The sequence below is a fragment of the Danio aesculapii genome, chromosome 20 (genome assembly GCF_903798145.1).
Source record: "Danio aesculapii chromosome 20, fDanAes4.1, whole genome shotgun sequence".
Taxonomy (NCBI): domain Eukaryota; kingdom Metazoa; phylum Chordata; class Actinopteri; order Cypriniformes; family Danionidae; genus Danio; species Danio aesculapii.
This window is the reverse complement of record NC_079454.1, coordinates 36,194,332-36,215,433: the sequence shown is the minus strand read 5'-3', so window position 1 is coordinate 36,215,433 and position 21,102 is coordinate 36,194,332. Positions and strand designations below refer to the sequence as shown.

The 21,102-nt window shown below is 36.1% G+C and overlaps 1 protein-coding gene across 2 annotated transcripts in view; it reads left to right on the top strand.

Moving 5' to 3' along the window:
- Positions 1 to 21,102, top strand: part of fzd3a (frizzled class receptor 3a) — a 40,779-nt gene that overhangs the window by 4,282 nt on the left and 15,395 nt on the right. The window lies entirely within an intron of this gene.

Below are 21,102 nucleotides of genomic sequence, written 5' to 3'. Positions count from 1 at the left end.
TCATGGGCCAATGACATAGCCACATTGAAATGGACTATATAATAATATTTGAAAATAATAGAGCAATGATCATTTTTGTTACAAATGTTTAAATTAATTTAAATAAAAATATTTAAATTAAAGGTTTAAATGTTTAACTTTAAAATAACTAAAACTACAATCAAATTAATTAAATCTAGAGACGTATTTTTTAAATATAATTATTACAAAAATGCAAAAAACATTCACTAAAAGGAAAGCAGGACATAAAAACGAAATCTAATTAAAAACAGGAAATAAAAACTACAATGGTGATTTAATCATATTAATCACTCAAGTAGAGGAATTTTTTGACAAGGGCTGAGTGATTAATCGAAAGTAATCGAAATCGACATTCAAAACCTCAAATCGATCAAATTTCTCCAGGTCAATTTTTAAAAGTACTTTCCCTACAGCGTGTGGTCACGAGGCCCCGCTCTGTATCATATATCATGCATATTAATGAAGTTGCACCTCTTTTTTACAATAGAGCACGCTGATTGGTTCGAACCAAGTTTTTCTCAAGAATTAATGCTGCAAGCTCAAAGACGTCACATTGTTCCCGCCGGTACAGACATCCAATCTCCATGCTGGATTTTACTCAATGATCACATGGCCGTGACGTAGCTTAAAATTTTTTTTTCAAACCAGAAGAACGAATTTGCTCAAAGTAACGCAAAAACAATAAATCTGCCCTTTTTTGGTAAATATATGTTTAAAAATATATATTTGAGTCAAAATAGTGTTTTTAGCAACGTGGGACAAATATATGACTGTCAACAATCTTCGTTGAACGCATGGCTATCGCATACCTGCACACCTCTCAAAAAAATGTAACTACACATCACATGATTGCACTACATTGACGATGATTGGAAGTTGCGCCAGAGATGCCTTGAGGCAGTATATTTTCAGTTTGAATAAAATTACTATTTACATAAAAATATTTGTTTACAGAAGATGCAAGAAATGCACGGTTTAAAATATTATTTACAGGATATACAAGTTAATTTATTTAGAAGAGATACTGCTTATTTTATACTTTTTAAAACAATGAAAATAATGAATTTTGTTCTTTTTAAAGTTATTTGTTTTCACTTTTTATAAGAAAAAAGTGACTGTTGGTTTTAGGCAATGTGTGTTTTAATTTCAGTTGTTCAACGTTGATGTTCAATAAATAATCATAGATAGTCGATAATGTGTGTTTACTTAAATTATTTTAAAATCAAGTAAACCAAGTTAAAAAGTTCAATTAATCGAGATTTAGATTTTCGGTCAAATGGCCCAGCCCTATTTTTAACTCATAATAATGAAGTAAAGCCCTCTTCAAATGCAGTTTGTCTCTTTTTTCTAACACAAAAAACAACAAATATAAATTGTAAAAGGGCATCCCTTTAAGCGCATGTACCAAAAGCACCAAGATTTGCCATTTTCAATTTGACCCAGTTCTTTCTCCTGCCTTGCAGATAAATCAGATCACATTACAGAAACGTTTAAAGGGAAATTAATCTTTAATCTGTCCCACAGGCCTGCTTGCAATGTCTTCATTTCTGAAGTATCTTGCTGTTTTAAATAACATTTTAGGTTCTCTTTGCATGTAGCTTTGATGAAATAAGCATCTTACAACTACATACGCAGCAAGGTTGCTTTCCATCAGCATACTAGTGCTGTATATGCCGCAGTGGCTGATGGTATGAGCATTTAATGGTACTTGAGCACATTGTTTATTTTGATTGCTCCGTAATCTTTGTATCTGCAGCCACAACGCCTGGTTTGATTCTAGCCGATGGGTAATCCTCTTTACCGGGCTGCAGTTTTCAGCTGAGCCTGACTGAGAACAGCTGCATTAGCTTGTTACAGTGGTCAGTGTGTATCTGTTGAACAGACACTGCACTGTAAATGTTATCTAAAACCTGCTGTCCTCAGTCACAAGGTTTTAACTTATTCACTCCGGCCGTGCCAGGGTATAATCGAGGGATGGACTAGGAAATTAAAGAGATAAAAAGAAGAAAGACAAGAGGACGGAGACGAGCCGAGGCAACCCATCTGTTCATCCTCTTGTACATTTGTGTGGAAATGTGGAGTTACATAACCTTTTGCACTGTAACCAGCACAAACACACGCAGAAAAGTGATGATACTTTTTAAATCCACCATTGCACAAAGGATTAAAAGATGGCTGTAGAGAATATCAAAATGCATTTGGACAATTCACACGCAACACGACAGGATATATTTTCCAAGATGATAACGATACAATGATTTGTTTTTTAATATACATTGCTCAGCATATATAAGTACACCCCTCACAAATTTATTTTTTAGATTCATATTTTTAATAGAAAGCTATTTAATATTATATTTGTGCATATACATTAGATTAATCAGTGCCGAACCAAATCTGGAGCTTATTTAACAAAATAACTTGTATGATAACAGTCCAAAAATATGTGCACACAAATATTTATGTTAGAGAAAACATAAAATATTATATAGAAAATCTTTAAATATTAAATAAACATTTAAAAAAGAGGACAAATATCAAAAGAAACAAAAAAAAAATCAAAAATTTATTTGAAATTTTGTAGTTTGTAATTTTCTTTTTTTTTTTTATAATATTTCACATGGATTTAAATGTGTTTTTATATTTCTAAAGATGTTCAGTGAATAAAAGGTTATTTTAATAAATATATCTGTTTAATAAATCAGTTTTGTTTAAATGCACCAAAATATATAACCTTTATTTACTGAGAAATGGACAAAAATGTGGATTTTTAAAATAGGGTGTACTTATTTATGCTGAGCACTTACATATATATTAAAGCTGCACAATATCGTTTCAGCATCGATATCGCAATGATCATTCGCAATAGTCACATCGTGAGTATACGCAATGTTGAGTCTTAATTATAATTTATCATTTCGCTAGTGTGTTTTGAGGCCTGCGACTGTTAGGGTTTAAACGTATTCAGGTATAAGAAACTGTACCACTTGTAACTTTGGAAAATTAATAACAATTCATCTTATTGAATTGTTTATAAAACGAAGACTCTATGCACTATTATTTTACATTTGATTATTCAATTACTGTATACCTGAATACATTTCGACTCTTTGCAAAACAATAAAATGCTGTTTATTTAATTCGCATACTTTTCTTTATTGAATTTCTCTATGCTTGTAGATTGTTTATTATATTTTATGAACTCCCCTACAGAATCTTTTCAATCAATCTAAAATTATAGATTCTTTACAAACATTTATTCAACTCATCTATTGAAATTGTATTATTTATATTGCAATATCTATCGCAGAATTAAAAATAATTGCAATATGCCCAAATATATACAGTTGAAGTCAGAATTATTAGCCCCGTTTTTATTTTTTTTTATTTTTTAAATATTTCTCAAATTATGTTTAACAGTGCAAGGACATTTTCACAGTATATCTGATAATATGTTTTCTTCTGGAGATTTTTTTTTTATTTCGGCTAGAATAAAAGCAGTTTTAATTTTTTAAAATTCATTTTAAGGTCAAAATTATTAGCCCCTTTTATGCTATTTTTTTTTCCCGATAGTCTACAGAACAAACCATCGTTATACAATAACTTGCCTAATTACCCTAACTTAGTTAACCTAATTAACCTAGTTAAGCCTTTAAATGTCACTTTAAGCTGTATAGAAGTGTCTAGAAAAATATCTAGTCAAATATTATTTACTGTCATCTTGGCAAAGTAAAAATAAATCAGTTATTAGAGATAGAGAGAAAAATCTTCTCTCCGATAAACAGAAAATGGGGGGTAAAAATAAACAGGGGGGCTAATAATTAAGGGGGGTGGGGGTTGGGGGTTGGCAAATAATTCTGACTGCAATTGTGTGTGTGTATATATGTATATATATATATATATATTTTCAACATTTATAAATGCAATTAAATGTGCTTGATAACATTAGCTAATGCACTGTTAGTTAACAAGAACCAACAACGAATTACTTAATTTTCATTAATTAACATTAACAAAGATGAAAAAATACTGTAATAAATGTGTTGTTCATTATTTGTTCATGTTAGTAAATACATTAACTACTATTAACTAATGGAATCTCATTGTAAAGTGTTACCAATTTTAGTTTAGTTTCAGTTTAATTTTAGATAAGTAATTAATCATTTTTTTTTTCTTTTATATGTTTTAGTAATTGCAACTGGAAGGGCATTCGCTGCGTAAAAAACATGCTGGATAAGTTGGCGGTTCATTCCGCTGTGGCGACCACAGATTAATAGAGGGACTAAGCCGAAAAGAAAACAATTCAATAATAGAATCTTTATAATATATCTATAATATATTAATAATAATAATAATAATAATAATAATAATAATAATACGTTTCAATAAAATAGGTTTCAATAACAGAATCTGTGTGTGTGCTATTGTATCCATTATTAAAACAAATGCAGTTACTTTAATTATAATTTCAAGAATGAAAGGATATTACTGACATTTTTGAGCATGCGTTTTGCATTTGAGGATTTTAAAACCCAAATTAAGCTTGACATGTGATTTTCACAGGGAATGCGTTCCTGGATTCTGTTGATGAAGAGCTTTTACTATTTCTGCAAACTTGAGTAGAAGAAAATCACATTAAATCTCTATTTCCCTGAGCTGCCGAACATGTATTTCTTTTTTTCAGCAGCAAATGAAATGCTGTTGCTTTCAGATTCAAAAACACCATGGGATGGTGGCAACATCTTGCTCTGAACTCTGGATAACCTCGTTTGTGAAGTGGGACAGTTGCCTACAGGGATGCTTTCAGGGAGTGTTATGCTTGCATGCAGTATAATGGGAGTGTTTAGGGAGGATCTGAAGTTATCGTGCAAAGGGAATGCTGGGTAAAGCTAATGAAATTCAGCATTTCAGGTGCACTGACTGATGTGGTTTGACATCTAGTTAATTTAAACTTCATCCCCCATTTGTCAAACGTACACAGATACATGACCTCGTCCTTTTGTTATTTTTACCATGGTGTGATCATTAAGGCCACACTGCAGATGGAATACAATCTGGCAGCAAAAACACGGATGATTTCAGTTATGCAAATGCTCAGAAGTCATTATATTTAGATATTTATGAGAAATACTGTGATTCTTTGATAGACCGCTTTTGATGGACCACAAAACTACCATTTTTAGTAAAACGCTAATGACCTTGCTAGCAGCCTAGTAACAACCAACTGCTTATGATTTTGCAACTACTAAAACGGTAAATATTTGGATTGTATTTGTTTATCCTTTACATTTTAAATTACCCGTGTGTCAGTATACTGTTAGCAGAAATACTGACAGCTTTCACATTAAAACATGAAAACTGTCCAATTTCCTCTGAATAACAAAGTAAACACACATCTAAAATTACTCAAAAAACAAGAGAGCTTTTAATAATAGCAACATTTGCACAAACTATGCAGTTCAACGCTGATGTCAAGTCACATCACATTTATTCATACAGATTTGCATACTGAGACTGGTTTAAAGTAGGGTTGTCACAGTACTGGAATTTGATACCAATCGGTACTGAAATTTTAAAATCTTCCACTTCCCCTGAATATTTGAGCGCTGTGGAGGATGTTCTTAAACACCGCTGATTTGCCGTTGTGTTCACATGTTCAACAGAAATGACTGGCCGTGAAATGTGATTGGCCGTGAAGGTCATCGTTCACTGAACTCACCACTGTTTACCGAGTGTAACCACAGATACAGGGACACTGGAGCATTTTAAAGCTGTGATAAATCAGTGGATCGCTCGTATGTCAGCTTATAGACAAACCTGCTGATCGACGTGACCTTAACACGCTAAAATTAAATGAATTAACAATTTATTTATTTGATAACTGGAAAAGAATATATGAACCTATCAGTTTACAATATACTGATGGCCTATTTTTCACGGGTTTATTGGTAATCATGGTCAGGCATGCTGATTAATGACCATTATTGTCTTTTTAGCATATAAGTAGAGGACACAAACTAGCCAGACAGTAATGTTTGAACTGTGTAGTGGGCTAAATCTAAATAAAGTTAGTTTTTTTTAGTAACTACTTTTTTTGGCCTTTTTATGCTTGCCATAATAAAAAATATATATTAGTAGAGCAACCCGTGTTCTGTTGTTATTAATATTTTAATACACTTTAATAGGTAGAACTGTCTGAGGTATGAACAAAAGCAAGTGATGCATCAAAGCTTGATTTAAAAAAATCTTGAATGGTTATAAAAATCTTTATAATCATTAAAATAATTTATATAATTAGATTTAAAAAATCTTGAATGCTATTATTGATATGAAGTGGTTCCGGAAACTTCCTACTTCTTTGTTTATCCGTCCGATTTTAAGTTCGATCTCTTTTAACTGCTCCCTGACATAAAAAAAAAAAATCTCAACGGCGAATGCGTGAAGTATAAAAGCCTCGTCCGTTTCGTGAGATGTGTGCGCACTCAGCATAGGTCTGCGACGCGGCACCAGGCGAAAGTACAAGCAGCCTTAAGTCAAAGGAAAATTAACGAATGAATGAAATGTTCACACTATGTTGTAATTACCATAATTATAAGATACTATTCTACGTTTACATGACAATGACTTAGCCAAAAACTGAAAAGTTTTTCTCCTGCATTTTAAAATTTTTTCATTTACCCTTTTTTCAAAATGATACGCGTTTACGCGTTTAACTCTTTATTATGTACACAAGGCCGATATTTGGTCCGGTCACCTTATTAGTAAACAATACCATTAAGGAAGTGATGATGTGTCACTGGTAGAATTAGGAGTGTGTGTATGATATGTGAAGTAAGTCCACGCTTTGCTGATGGATCGTTAGCAAACACTTGAGCAACAACAACACTCCAATGTACTCCACCATTGAGTTTGTTCACACTTGCCTTAAATCTACACCTCCTTAAACACGTACTGTATAACGCATGTGCTTGATGTCATTATTTTCAGAGACTCTTGTTTTCAGTGTTTACACAGACATAACAATTATGGATTTTTCAAAAATGTCCACTTTGTAGGGAATTAAGGTCTTACAATTATGATCTGTAATGTTCAATGATCAGAACATTTTAATTCTAGATTGAACCAATTCTTTAACCCTCTAACAACCAATTAACAACAAACTAGTAAGCACATGACTGAACATCAATTACTTATTCTTCATAATTCTCAAGAAATAGGCTTTAAATGTGTAGAGTTATACTGTTTTGCACATACAATCTCATAAAGGAAGCACATGTTAGCATCATTTATGCTCATCATTGATGTATAATCATCAGGACAGTGTTTATTGGATTTTTTTATTATTATCCACTTCTTCTTCTTTGTCCCTTCCTCTTCTGTCTCTCCACTCCCTTCTCTCTCTCTTCATCCCTCCCCCCACGCAAGGTGCCGTTACCCAGGAAACCGATCCCAATTGTATTGCAACAAAAGAGCAGGCTTTCTGTCTCAGGAGGAGGTCGTCACTCGCACCCTGACCTCTCCTTTACACCCCTCCCTAAAAAAAAACAGCCCGCTTGTGCATCACGGGTTGCCATGGCAGTGCAGTTGAAATCTGTAAAGTGAACACTGCCTTAACAATTAAACTGTGACCAGAGGAAAGAGGAAAACTAATCAGAAAGCAATATGAGAATTGATGTATAATTGAAAATGATAGTTGGTGTGATAGAATGCTTTAAGGGTGAGACCTAAGATTCCTTATCAATGACAAAATGGGGCTTCACAGAGAAAGGCATTGGTACTGTGGATTTATGGGTAGAGGGAGGGACAAATCTATTTACTTGTGAATGGCCGTTAAAAGGTCAGGTTAGGTGACTTTTTCACTGTTTTTAGCTTCTTTTTTTGTTAATCTCTTACCGCAATTAAAACAGATTTGAAAAAAAAAATTATAAAATAGGTGAATTATACACTGTATCAACTACTGTTATTGTTTTTTTTATTATACTGATCACTGATTGAACAATTTTTACATTTAGATTGAAGTTACAGTAATCACACACACACAGTACACTGAAAAAAATTATTCAAAGATGATTCCTTGGATTTACTAAATATTTTTACAATAAGTGGTTGTAAAAAATGTATTTAGGTTGAATTTAAACAAACAAATTAAGTTGAATTTTCTTAAATTTAATTTGTTTGTTTAAATTCAACACAAATAAATAGTTTGCAACAGTTTTGCAGACATCATTTTTTTCAGTGTGTGTGTATATATATATATATATATATATATATATATATATATATATATATATTTATATATATATATATATATATATATATATATATATATATATATATATATATATATATATACATAAAGAACCTCATTAACCACTTTAAAAGCCACCAATCAGTGGGTTATTGAGCTCATGAGAATTCTGCTTTGCATTTTTCTATGCATTACTAACATCACTAAACTGTTTTATTGGTTAATCAAATATTGGCGGACATTCAGCAGTTTTTTATGAGTGTTTGCCAGTCATGTAGACAGAAGACATTGTATCATATTGTTTCAATGTAAAAAAAGTCATTGTGGCCCTGTTCACGCAGGTATTGAGGTTCGTTTTCATCAATCTGAAGCAACTTTTATTATTCACAAGAAAAGAAAATGTAATTAAAAGTTTCAGATCAATTAAACTCAATTTATAACAAAATTTATGATTTTATGCATTAAATAATGAAACAGATAACTAATTTCCTTTATTTCCGATTAGACCATGCACTTTATTCTGTTTTAAAGTTTTAATATGTATATATGCTTTTTTTAAATAACAAAAGTTTAACAAACATTTCAGCACATTGAAAGTAATTAAATTAGCTGTATTTTGATTAAAAGCTTTATGCAGTGGATCAGGAATTGATCGTGCACGAAAAAAAAAAACAATCATCCAGCACATACATCGCTCTTATGCCACACTTTCCAGGATAAATTCGCATCTGAGTGCTGCTTTGAATAGAATAAAATGACTAAAAACACATTAAAGACATTAAAAGGTGTAACCTAAGGAAAAACACCAATTGATGGGCACTACTTTCGTTTTAATCTAATTTGCAGCAGATAAGTGACAGGAATTTTGCAAAAGGAAAGGATTAAACATACCGGGGCTGTTAAAAGAACATTCTACTTTATACAGTATATTCTTTCGACTCCAATACAACAGCTAAGATTATGAATGACGGAGTGTAAAGCCGTCTCCCCTGCGTGCTTTAGCAGCACGTCCCGCCGTTTGTGAATGAGGAGGCGGAGAGATTGCGCTGTTTAGTTTCATCTCAAGGTATTTCAATACAAACTAACACTGAACTGCTCATCACGCTCAAAAAGTTAAACTAAAATGCACAGCTCTTGTTGGTTGGACCCGCTGGATGCACAATGATTCTAACACGCCATTCTTTTAATTCGATATCCGTGAAGTATGTGAACCAATCGCAAATGCTTTGTCATGTTGGTCGCGACACCCTGCTTTATAACTTATTAGTTTATTACAATAATTACACTTAGCGTTGCCATCGTTCTTCACTACATGTAGCCACTCCTTTGAGCACATCTTGTGGTCCATCTCTAAACGATGTTTAGATTATTATTGAAGGTGCTCTCCAGTTCTTGGCAGAGTAGCGAGTGAAAAAAATTTGCATACAAGAGGAATAAAATTTTTATTTATATAACAAGTATCCGATTCTTAGTATATAAATTATCCAATATTTATTTAATATTTATGGCTGTGAAGTTTAATGAGTATATATATATATACACACACACACACACACTCGCACACAAAGGAATAATCGACTTATTAATCGTGATTAACATTTTGAGCAAAATAATTGTGATTATCATTTTTTTCTGTTATCGTATGCAGCCCTAGTTGCACACCACTTTGAGCTTTAATGTGCCCGTTTTTTTAATATTATTTGTTAAAATATTATTTTATTTGTCCAACTGTGTAAATGAACAGCCATAAAAGGTTTTACATTTTGACAACCATGACAGCAAAGTCTCGTAAATGTTGCCTTAAATTAGAAACAAAACTATCAAACCATTCATGCTAATTGCAATGAGATCATCTTGTGATGATTTTCATAATGTCTTGTAATGCTTTTTTAGCAGTTGCCTTTATTGCGTTTCATTTAATTTATTATTTGAATAAATATTCATATAATTTTAATATATTATTATTAAATATAAAATAACATTATAATACTTGCTACTTTTGGCCATAAAATTAATGTTAAAAAAAACCCCGCATCATCCCTAGTTGTTAGATAAATGTGTCGTTGAGCTCTAAAGCCATTTAGAGCTTAAAAATCACCTTTCTGAAATAGATTTATTTATGTAAAAGAAAACAATAGTTCTCATTATGTAGCGATATATGAAGACACACAGCAGTTCCAAACATGCAGCAGCTGCATTGAATGTGAAATGTCTCAAGCGAAAAAAATAAATTCTGCCTTATTACAAAAGGTCTGTCCATCTTAAATCTTAATAATTGCTTCTGGGGATTATGGTCTCAGATCTGATTGTATAAAATTCCTCCATAAGAAGCAAGAAGCATTGTACGGTCCCCTTGTGTGTTCATGTTCAAATGCGTGCCATCTCTGCGTGTTTTGAATATCCTTAAATAACTTTCCGCAAGGCCCTTAAGAAACACAAAGGCACTGAAAAGGACGTTGATGAGTTGAAAGTGTATGTTTGCCTTTAGGACAGCGGCAGGCAAGTTGAACACTTTTGAGTGCATCAAATCATCCCATTTCATGTAACGTGTCCTGACAGCCACGATGAGATAATGTTTTACGCCAGAACAGCAAATAATAGCACTTGCTTTATTTTTATCTTGCCTAAAAGCCAGGGTATGTCCGCTCAATTGAGCTCAGAGAAAGGTCTTATGACTTTTGTACCGAATATAGCCATTGGTAAATCAACCAATTTCTCAGTAATCTGTCAATTAAAGTCAGTTGTCAAAGGTTTGATGTGATTTTCCAAAGCTATTTATTGTCCACAACATATGAATATTGTTGTCCACAAATAAAAGTTAATCTGACCGGCACATTTTTGGAAGCTTTTCACATTTTTATAAGGTCTGATGGTTTAAGCTGGTGCTCTTTTGCATGTCATGATGGAGGGACATTTCAATGCTATGTATATGCCGCGCTAAATATGGATTATGTGAGTGGAAACGATTGCTGGATTTAGATGCTTTGTGTCAAAATGGGCAAGCATAATATCCATCCTAATCCCTTTTTACAGACATTTTGGGTGGTAGCCTGCATGGTGGGATGGCAGTGGCTGAATGCTTTCATTATGGATATGCATTATACATCCAGTTTTTCATAAATGCGTTGGACTGTAGCAGTAATGTATGCCTGGATGGGTTTATTTGGGATGATAAATAACCGTGACACTGTTATTTAGTGCATTAAATCATCCCACTGGATTTAGCCAGAATGTTTGGGTAATTTTCTCCATATTAAGTGAAAAATTGCTTGTTTAGAAAGATAATTAAAGTCATTAGTGCTCGTAATTTGTAATGAATAAAAATTTTAATAGCCAAATCTGAAGATTAATATTGTACAGTAATTATGTAATCATTTATTTTGACCAACCAAGCACTTTAGATATACAGCTCTGAAACAAAAATAAATAAATAAAGAAGAGACCATTTCAATATCATGATGGGTTCTCTGGACTTTTCCGTAATACAAGTTTTGAATAAACTAAATAAAACTAAACTAACAAATAAATGTATTTGTGTTTTATTATAAACTACAGAAAACATATATTATACATTTTCAATAAGAATATTTTATTAAAATTATTCATATTTGATCATTATATATATTTCAAACCCTAAATATTGGAGATAATTATGTATATATAAGATTAATTGACATTTTTTTCTCTGATATTTTAAATCTGACTGTGGAAAAAACACATACAAATATTTTTATTGCCCAATTGTCCTTTTCTACAAATAAATGATTGGAATTATACATTTTGAAGTGGTCTCATAATTTTTTAACAACCAAACATGATGTATTTAGTTGTTGGGAATTTGGCCTGTTTCAGCTAGCAGAATGATTTTTGGTGACAAATCTTGCACATATTTGTAGAAAATGCTTTGAATTATAAAAGAAAAAAACCTCAACAATACACTAAATTGACCTTTTGTTATGTTAGGGATGAAAACATCCACTGAATTACACTGCTGTAAAAATGCATCAGATACATTTTTGTTGTTCAATTTTTTTTGCATAAATCTGTTAATTACCCTCAGTCCTGATCAAAACTACTACTGTAAATTGCTTAGAAAAATGACAGGATTTTAACTCTTTAATTGCCAGATTCATAAATGATGTCACCGATTTGGTGAAAAAGACACAAAATGACGTATTTTCAATATAAAAAGTAATTGTGGACTGGATTTTTTTTAACCTTTTATCAAAGTCTTGGACATGTGATACATCATTGCCTTTGATGCATTGCTTTTGATTGATTTTATTTTTTTCTTCGTAATTTACTGTTGGTGGCTGTTTTTGCCCCATTGACTTAACCACATTTTTTATTAAAAAATCACCATATAATCATGCATTTTTGATTGTTGGTGGTTTTCCCTTAGAAAGAGGTAAAATTAGTCAACCCTTTAGATAGGCCTGTGCAAAAAAAAGCATAGTTTCTGGATTTTATATGGAGTATAACAGCAAATTTAAGTGTGTGTGCGTGTGTGAGATTTACCATTGTGCACTTACCTTGATGTGTCTGAGAAAATCTAAATATGCATTTCAGTTCTCAGAACTACATGGAGTAAACAAAAACAAAGACTGTATTTATGCACCATCAAATGTGCTTATAATGGAAGTCAATGGAGCAAAAACAGCCACCAACCGTAAATTAGGGGGGAAAAAAATGAAAATCTAATAAAGCATCAAAGTAAATGTTGTTACTAATCGTTCACATGTCCAACACTGATAAAAGCTTTTAAAAAATCCAGTCCACAATTACTTTTTATATTGGAAATACGTCATTTTGTCTGTTTTTTCACCAAATCTGTGACATCATTTGTGAATTTGGCAATTAAAGAGTTAAAATTCTGTCATTTTCTAAACAATTTAATAGTTTTGATCAGGACTGAGGTTTATTAACAGATTTATGTAAAAAAAAGAGCAGTTTAATTGAGTGGATGTTTTCATCCCTATAGCATAACAAAAGGAAAGTAAATTTGAACAGAGCACAGGGGTTAAAATATCATAATAATGTTTTACAGTTAAAACATTTCTCAAAACAATTAGTCATTTGTGCACATCATAGTAGCAGTTTCTCATTCCTTCCAACAAATTGCAAATGCATTTGGACATGCATCAATAGCTTTCATACAATTCTCTGCTGTTTTATAACATTATCATTTGCTTATGTCATGTCAGTCAAAATTAACTAAACTTGTGAACACTGAATAGTCATTCCATATAAAACTAAGAGTCTTCATTTCATTACATACAAAAATGTTGAACTAGCTGTCAAAATCTGTCAAACAAATTTTATAAACAATTTAAAATCTTTTTTTCCCTGAAAATGTCTACTAAATTGTAAATTGAATTTGAAATTGAATTTGATGAATGATTTACAGACCTATGTATGTCGTAGGTTAATTTCCAATATATACTGCAATATAGTTTACAGTTGTGCACAGCTCTACCCAAAGCAATTTTACAGTATGTTTGTTGTAAATAAGCGTGTGTTTATTCTTTTGCACAATGCTGTGAATAAATTAGAATTGCAAAGAGCAAATATAGTAAAAATGTGAAATATACATATTCAGTGTCTTGACTCAGATACCTCACTAAATGCAGTAACTTTACTGCAGTTTTCAAATGGCTGTGCAAATAGTATATAGTGCTGTCTTGAGCATTTTCAGGAAGTGTCACCAAAATCTGACTTTTTTGCATTGGAAAAAATTAACAGAGTAAACTGTCATATTTAAAACAGGACAAAGCCATATGAACAATGGTGTCAGGACTTTTCGTCTTGATGACACTGACACTTTCATTGACATCAATACTTGCTTTTGAGGAATGAGCTATCCATTTTGAGCAAGTGACACGCTTTTACAGGTTATCAGCTAAGTTTTGCAGTTTGTACTAATTGTTTTGAAATGCATTATCTGTTGTGCAAATGTAAATAGTGTTGTGAGAAATTCCTAAGAACAATATTATATATTTTTAATTATTTGTATTCTGGTCTTTTTATTTCTTATTAAATAAAACAATGTGTATAAGAATGTAAATATGTTCTGCTTTAATTTTATTTATCTATTTTTTATATATATATAAAAAAGACTGTTTATGCCATTTGTAAATGATTGAAAGTTTTGGTTCTGGGATGTCAGAACCCCCCACCCGAGCATCACAAAGGGCTGTACTCTGCAGGGGTGGAGGCGTTTATTGTCTATCTGTCTGGTCCTGGGTGGAGTCTTTCTATTTCTCCCCCATGGGATTTGCATATTGATGTCCGGCCCCAGAGCTGGTACAACTCTCAGAATGCCTCATGCTGGAAGTGGGCCTCAGCCATAAACAGCATGTCTCCCCGCCCCAAACAAAAGCCTCCTCAGATGGATAAGGGAGGGACGATACCAGACCTGCACAACAGATCTAATTATGCTCATTTAACATAAGGGTGATCAAGTGACTGTGATTAAAAAAACGAAACTAGATGGGTCAGAAAGTAACATGGCCTGATGGGTATTGTGCTTGTGCAGTTGACTGGTTAATATTCTGCTTCTGATGTTTTGTTTGGTCTGATTTTGAAACGTGATTAGGCTTAATACATTTTTAATAGTTTGATTATCAGAACTTTTTTCAGCATTTTATTAATATCAATATTGCATAATGGAAATGGGCAAAATGGAACAGTAAAAGACAAATTTATAAATAAAATGATTAAAAATGTAAATTATTAAAATTAAATTACTATTTAAAATATTTAAATAACGTACTCATTTACTAGAGTATCAAAACGTAACATAATGACACAAACAAAACCAAAGTGATTTGCTGTATGGGATCTATATTAATATTTTTAATGTATTTGTAATATTATTTGTATTAATAAATTATGAATTATAATTATTCAGTTTGTTTTTTTATTATAAATGTATTAGTTATTATTTTTATAAATACATTTTTATTAAGAATTTATTATTATTATTATTATTATTAGTATCATTATCATTATTATCATTATTATTAGTATCATCATTATCATTATTATCATTATTATTATTAGTATCATCATTATTATTATTATTATTATTAGTATTATCATCATTATTATTATCATTATTATTATTATCATCATTATTATTATTAGTAGTAGTAGTATCATCATTATCATTATTATCATTCTCATTATTATTAGTATCATCATTATTATTATTATCATTATTATTATTAATATTAGGATCATCATTATCATTATTATCACTATCATCATTATTATTATTATTATTAGTATCATTATTATTATTATCATTATTATTATTAATATTAGGACCATCATTATTATTATTATTATCATTATCATTATTATCATTATTGTTATTATTATTAATAGTATCATCATTATTATTATCATTATTGTTATAATTATTATTTTTATTATTATTATTATTATTAGTAGTAGTAGTAGTATCATCATTATCATTATTACTAGTATAATCTTTATCATTATTATCATCATTATTATTATTATTAGTAGTAGTAGTATCATAATTATTATTATTGTTGTTATTATTATTAGTATCATCATTATTATTATTATCATCATCATTATTATTATTATCATTATTAATATTGTTGTTATTATTATTATTATTATCATCATTATTATTATTATTATTATTATTATTATTATCATCATCATTATGTCATGGATTGGTCAGGCTCTCACGACCCCCACTCACGAAGATCACCATCACCTGACTTCTAATGAGCACACAGCTGCATCACATTCACGAGCACCAGATAAAAGCACAGCACTCCAGTCGCTCATTGTCCGGGCTCGTCTCGACGAAAGCGGACAACTGAGCGACCACTCAGCGTAGTCATCCTCAGCTAAAACAAACGATTTACTTACCTGTTCTCTTTGTATTCCTCCTAGTCTTCCTGGTCCTCCCGAATCGTCCTGTCTTCCAGTCCTTCCAAGTCTGTGTCATCCTCTGTCAGCTGTATCTGGTGTGTGCTGTCCATCCTCGTGTATTCCTGTTACCCAGCCACGGAGGAAAAGACCCCAACATCATTCCTGATCCTCCTGGCTATCCTTCATGTGCTCCTTGTTGTCATTTAATAAACACCCTAACGTTTCCTTACCTCTGTCTCCTGTCCGCTTCATAACAGAAGCCCGGACCCATAACGACGACAACATGAGCACCCCCGATCACCTTCAAGAGCTGGTGGACCAGTTGAAGCGGATTCTACAGCCACCAGCTCCACTTTCCAACGCACCACCAGCACCGAGCACTTCCGCCTCCACAGTTTCTTCTTCGGCCCTTCCTTCCAGTCCCATGGCCCGACCAGCGCCCTACTCAGGCGGAGCGGGGGAGTGCAATGGTTTTCTGTTACAATGTTCCCTCATATTCGAAATGCAACCTTCTCTATATCCCACAGATAAGTCGAAGATCGCCTACATCGTATCTCTACTCTCTGGACCTGCACTTAAATGGGCTGAGACGATCTGGAACCAAGCCGGGCCGGTCATGAATTCCATCACTACCTTCACGGAGTATTTCAAAGAGGTGTTTGGACGTTCTGATGGGGAAGTAGCCGCTGGAGAGCAGCTGTATCATCTAAAGCAAGGTACTCTATCTACACAGGAATATGCTCTCCGGTTTCGCACTCTAGCAGCTGCAAGTGGATGGAATGAGAGATCGTTGTTGACCACGTACCGGCTCGGCTTGGAACCCACTCTCCGAATCCAACTGGCCACATTAGATGATACAATGGGTCTGGAGAGATTCATCCAACATTCTCTCCGATGTTCCGATCGTCTCCGTTCCTATCAACAGGACACCATCACCCCCCTCGTCTGCACTCCTCCAATCGCCTGAGTCAACAGCCTCTCCAGAACCAGAACCCATGATAATAGAGTCTGGAAGACTGACATCAGCGGAACGACAGAGGAGGCTGACCCGGGGTCTGTGTCTATACTGCGGTGTCAGTGGACACACCCGTATGGAGTGTCCCCTTCGTCCCATTCGGACTTCAGTGAGTGTATTCAGTACGAATATTGAACAATGTAAACCACTTACTACCACCGTACAAATAACTACTGCCTCTATTTCTCTCCTTGTCACAGCCCTCATCGACTCCGGGTCAGCAGGGAACTTCATCTCCCAATCCCTCTGTCGTCAACTCCACCTCCGTACTGAGGCGTCCTCGCATATATACCAGATACAACCGATAACCCAGTGCACTCGATCTTCGACCCGTATCCATCGACAATGCGAAGACATCCTTCTTCAAGTGGGGTTGTTACATCAAGAGAGAATTCAATTTCTGGTTCTGGAGGGTGCAAATATGGACATCATTCTAGGGCGCCCGTGGCTGGTGAAGCACGATCCCATCATCTCTTGGGGCACAGGAGAGATAAAGAAATGGGGATCTGGATGTACACCTGCCTGTTTTCCAAATCTCCCTCTTCAAGGTCGGAACCCCATTTCTTTGTTTGCAACATCGGTCGAGAGCCCTCCTGAGAAGCAGTCTATCCACATTCCTAAGGAGTACAGCTCCTTTCATGATGTCTTCTGCCCCAAGAGAGCTTCCCAGCTACCGCCGCATCGGCCATGGGACTGCGCGATCGACCTAGTTCCAGATGTCCAGTTGCCAAGAGGTAGGATCTACCCGCTCTCGCTTCCAGAGAATCAGGCAATGGAAGATTACATAAGGGAGGCTCTGAGTCAGGGGTACATACGTCACTCAAAATCACCAGCCGCCTCAAGCTTCTTCTTTGTGGCCAAGAAGGACGGAGGGCTGCGTCCATGCATCGACTACAGGGTCCTAAATAACGGTACAGTAAAATACCGATATCCCCTTCCTCTGGTACCAGCCGCTTTGGAACAGCTCCGAGAAGCTAAAGTCTTCACTAAATTGGACCTCCGCAGCGCGTATAATCTGATAAGAATACGTGAGGGGGACCAATGGAAGACAGCATTCGTGACCCCTACTGGCCACTATGAATATGAGGTCATGCCTTACGGTCTGGTCAACGCCCCCTCCGTATTCCAAAACTTCATTCATGAAGTCCTCCGGGAGTTTCTTCACCACTGTGTAATAGTGTACATAGATGACATCCTCATTTACTCCCGGAGTGAGGCCGAACATCGCCAACACGTTGCGGAGGTCCTACACACATTGAGAGAACATCACCTCTACCTCAAAGCGGAGAAATGCTCATTCCACCAGAAGTCGATTCATTTCTTGGGATACATCATTGACCAAACCGGTATACGTATGGATGGGAAGAAAATTGAGGCTGTTCTATCCTGGTCAGAACCCACTTCCATTAAGGAGCTCCAGAGGTTTCTTGGGTTTGCTAACTTTTATAGACGGTTTATCAAGGACTACAGCAGGATTACATCACCTCTCACTAATCTCCTCAAGGGTAAACCCAAAGGACTGGAGTGGACCAAAGAAGCAGCCGCAGCCTTCCGCCTTCTTAAGAAGGAGTTCACAAGGGCCCCACTCCTGACTCATCCTGACCCAAATCTTCCTTTCGTGGTGGAAGTGGACGCATCCACCACCGGCGTCGGGGCAGTATTATCTCAACATCATGATACACCGCCCCGACTGCATCCCTGTGCCTATTTCTCTCGGAAGTTGAGCCCGGCGGAGCAGAATTACAGCATAGGAGACAGGGAGCTTCTAGCAATCAAGCTAGCCTTGGAGGAGTGGCGTCACTGGTTGGAGGGAGCCAAACATCCGTTCCAGGTGATCACAGATCACAAAAACCTCCAATACATCAAAGAGGCCAAGAGACTATGTCCACGTCAAGCCAGATGGTCACTTTTCTTCTCACGTTTTGATTTCTCCATTTCCTATCGTCCAGGACCCAAGAATCTAAGAGCAGACGCTCTCTCTCGTTTACACGAGCATCACGATCATGAAGAACTCCCAACGAAGATTCTTCCCGAACACATCTCCATTTGTCCGATCACCTGGAACGCTCCTCCAGTCGTTGCCACTCCGGAAGCCCCTGCTCCGCCGGGATGCCCTCCTCATCGGCAGTTCATACCACCTGAACACCGGGTAGATCTGATCCACTCCTTACATACCTCGCTAGGCACTGGACATCCAGGGATCAACAATACTCTCTCGCTAGTATCCCAACGATTCTGGTGGCCAAACATGGCAAGGGATGTGAGGCAATATGTTCAGGGCTGTAAGGACTGTGCCCAATCCAAGAGCCCACGTCATCTACCCGCTGGAAAGCTCCATCCCTTGCCGATTCCGAACCGTCCCTGGTCACACCTAGGAGTGGACTTTATCACTGACCTCCCTTCGTCAGAAGGTAATACCTGTATTCTAGTCATAGTAGATAGATTCTCAAAGTTTGTCAAACTAATCCCTCTGAAAGGTCTTCCCACAGCCTTTGAAACTGCCGACAATATCTTTAATCAAGTCTTCAGGTCATTTGGTATTCCAGAAGATATTGTGTCGGACAGAGGTCCACAGTTCATCTCACGTCTATGGAAAGCCTTCTTCAAGCTCCTAGGTGTGGCCGTCAGCCTCTCTTCTGGATATCATCCCCAAACCAACGGGCAGACAGAGAGGAAGATTCAGGAGGTGGGACGGTTCCTGAGGACCTTCTGCAGTGGTCACCAGAACTCCTGGAGCCAGTATTTGGGCTGGGCAGAATATGCCCAAAATTCACTGCGGCAACCCTCCACCGGACTCACGCCATTCCAGTGCGTCCTGGGCTTCCAACCACCGCTCTTTCCCTGGGATGGCGAACCATCTGATGTCCCCGCAGTGGATCACTGGTTCCGGGAGAGCGAGAGAGTCTGGGACGAGGCTCATCAACATCTGCAGAGGGCAGTCCGTCGAAGCAAGGTAACCGCCGATAGGAGAAGGTCTGAAGAACCCAGATACACACCCGGACAAAAGGTGTGGCTATCCACCCGGGACATACGCATGCGACTGCCCTCTCGCAAGTTAAGTCCCCGATTTGTTGGTCCCTTCACCATCGTGGAACAGGTTAACCCCGTCACCTACAAACTACAATTACCCTCTCACTACCGTATTCACCCTACATTCCACGTATCACTCCTGAAACCCTATCACGATCCTGTTCTTCCCTCCACAGAGCCTGACCACGAAGAGGAACCCCCTCCTCCACTGCTCCTAGAAGAAGGAGCCGTCTACGCAGTGAAGGAGATCTTGCGTTCCCGACGTCGTGGTGGCCAGTTGGAGTACCTGGTGGACTGGGAAGGGTACGGCCCCGAAGAAAGGACATGGGTTCCCAGAGCTGATATTCTCGATCCTAGTCTCATGGTGGAGTTTCATGAGAGCCACCCTGAGTTCCCAGCGCCTAGAGGCAGAGGGAGACCACCACGGCGTCGGAGGTGTCGGCCCTCAGGAGCGGGCCCTGGGGAGGGGGGTACTGTCATGGATTGGTCAGGCTCTCACGACCCCCACTCACGAAGATCACCATCACCTGACTTCTAATGAGCACACAGCTGCATCACATTCACGAGCACCAGATAAAAGCACAGCACTCCAGTCGCTCATTGTCCGGGCTCGTCTCGACGAAAGCGGACAACTGAGCGACCACTCAGCGTAGTCATCCTCAGCTAAAACAAACGATTTACTTACCTGTTCTCTTTGTATTCCTCCTAGTCTTCCTGGTCCTCCCGAATCGTCCTGTCTTCCAGTCCTTCCAAGTCTGTGTCATCCTCTGTCAGCTGTATCTGGTGTGTGCTGTCCATCCTCGTGTATTCCTGTTACCCAGCCACGGAGGAAAAGACCCCAACATCATTCCTGATCCTCCTGGCTATCCTTCAT